General features: G+C 48.4%; 2 non-coding genes across 2 annotated transcripts; both read left to right on the forward strand.

The window, feature by feature from the left end:
* The first annotated feature begins 1652 nt into the window (after positions 1-1652).
* trnan-guu (transfer RNA asparagine (anticodon GUU)) lies at positions 1653-1726 on the forward strand. Its single transcript has one exon. It is a non-coding gene; the product is annotated as a tRNA-Asn (tRNA).
* A 449-nt stretch (positions 1727-2175) lies between these two features.
* Positions 2176-2249, forward strand: trnan-guu (transfer RNA asparagine (anticodon GUU)). The gene has a single exon. It is a non-coding gene; the product is annotated as a tRNA-Asn (tRNA).
* The last annotated feature ends 251 nt before the right edge of the window (positions 2250-2500 follow it).

Raw genomic sequence — 2500 nt, forward strand, 5'->3', positions numbered from 1 at the left:
TGTTTGCCAGGTAATACACAATGCTGCACAAACGTGCAGTGCAACTCTTATGACAGTTATGTTGGTTATACCATGTTATAATCAACCATGTTATAACCAGGACGGTCGTTTGATGAACGCAGTCAACTGTTTTATCAAGGGTGATATCCATCTTTGGGGTGCTGTTGTTCGTTCGCAACTGCATACTTGCTGCCAATTATGTGTGACCTACAAGTCACATATTTTAAACAATCAAGGCAGTATGGAGAGGAAGTACCAGAGCACCTCCATCCAGCCACCCGGTCCTCTGTCGACGCCCCTGCTTGGCTTCACCCAGTCTCTGTTGCAAAATCGTTTACCCAACAACCAAAAAGACCGGAACACCCTCCTCCACTCCCACGTCCAGTCTCGACACCTGTGGGCTGTGTGTTGTCAGTCTCTGTGGCGCAATTGGTTAGCGCATTCGGCTGTTAACCGAAAGCTTGGTGGTTCAAGCCCACCCAGGGACGATATCACTGTTATTGCCAGGTAATTCAGAATGCTCCACAAACGTGCAGTGCAACTCTTATGACAGTTATGTTGGTTATACCATGTTATAATCAACCATGTTATAACAAACCATGGTATATCCAGGACGGTCGTTTGATGAACGCAGTCAACTGTTTTATCAAGGGTGATATGCATCTTTGGGGTTGCTGTTGTTCGTTCGCAACTGCATACTTGCTGCCAAGTATGTGTGACCTACAAGTCACATATTTTAAACAATCAAGGAGGTATGGAGAGGAAGTACCAGAGCACCTCCATCTAGCCACCCGGTCCTCTCTCGACGCCCCTGCTTGGCTTCACTCAGTCTCTGTTGCACAATCGTATACCCCACAACCAAAAAAGACCGGAACACCCTCCCCCAGTCCCCCGTCCAGCCTCGACACCTGTGGGTTGCGGGTTGTCAGTCTCTGTGGCGCAATCGGTTAGAGCTTTCGGATGTTAACAACCAAAAAAGACCGGAACACCCTCCCCCAGTCCCCCATCCAGTCTTGACACCTGTGGGTTGCGCGTTGTCAGTCTCTGTGGCCCAATGGGTTAGCGCATTCGGCTGTTAACCGAAAGGTTGGTGGTTCAAGCCCACCCAGGGATGATATCACTGTTATTGCTAGGTAATTCAGAATGCTGCACAAACGTTCAGTGCAACTCTTATGTTGGTTATACCATGTTATAATCAACCATGTTTTAACCAACCATGGTATATCCAGGACGGTCGTTTGATGAACGCAGTCAACTGTTTTATCAAGGCTGATATTCTTTGGGGTGCTGTTGTTCGTCCGCAACTGCATACTTGCTGCCAAGTATGTGTGACCTACAAGTCACATATTTTAAACAATCAAGGCGGTATGGAGAGGAAGTACCAGAGCACCTCCATCTAGCCACCCGGTCCTCTCTCGACGCCCCTGCTTGGCTTCACTCAGTCTCTGTTGCACAATCGTATACCCCACAACCAAAGAGACCGGAACACCCTCCCCCAGTCCCCCGTCCAGTCTCGACACCTGTGGGTTGCGGGTTGTCAGTCTCTGTGGCGCAATCGGTTAGAGCTTTTGGCTGTTAACAACCAAAAAAGACCGGAACACCCTCCCCCAGTCCCCCGTCCAGTCTCGACACCTGTGGGTTGCGCGTTGTCAGTCTCTGTGGCGCAATGGGTTAGCGCGTTCGGCTGTTAACCGAAAGGTTGGTGGTTCAAGCCCACCCAGGGACGATATCACTGTGTTTGCCAGGTAATGCACAATGCTGCACAAAAGTGCAGTGCAACTCTTATGACAGTTATGTTGGTTATACCATGTTATAATCAACCATGTTTTAACCAACCATGGTATAACCATGTTATAACCAGGACGGTCGTTTGATGAACGCAGTCAACTGTTTTATCAAGGGTGATATCCATCTTTCGGGTGCTGTTGTTCGTCCGCAACTGCATACTTGCTGCCAAGTATGTGTGACCTACAAGTCACATATTTTAAACAATCAAGACAGTATGGAGAGGAAGTACCAGAGCACCTCCATCCAGCCACCCGATCCTCTCTCGACGCCCCTGCTTGGCTTCACTCAGTCTCTGTTGCAAAATCGTTTACCCCACAACCAAAAAGACCGGAACACCCTCCTCCACTCCCACGTCCAGTCTCGACACCTGTGGTTTGCGGGTTGTCAGTCTCTGTGGCGCAATTGGTTAGCGCGTTCGGCTGTTAACCGAAAGGTTGGTGGTTCAAGCCCACCCAGGGACGATATCACTGTTATTGCCAGGTAATTCAGAATGCTGCACAAAAGTGCAGTGCAACTGTTGTGACAGTTATGTTGGTTATACCATGTTATAATCAACCATATTACAACAAACCATGGTATATCCAGGACTGTCGTTTGATGAACGCAGTCAACTGTTTTATCAAGGGTGATATGCATCTTTGGGGTTGCTGTTGTTCGTCCGCAACTGCATACTTGCTGCCAAGTATGTGTGACCTACAAGTCACATATTTTA

Source organism: Astatotilapia calliptera, chromosome 3 (assembly GCF_964374335.1).
Source record: "Astatotilapia calliptera chromosome 3, fAstCal68.1, whole genome shotgun sequence".
In the NCBI taxonomy this organism is placed as follows: domain Eukaryota; kingdom Metazoa; phylum Chordata; class Actinopteri; order Cichliformes; family Cichlidae; genus Astatotilapia; species Astatotilapia calliptera.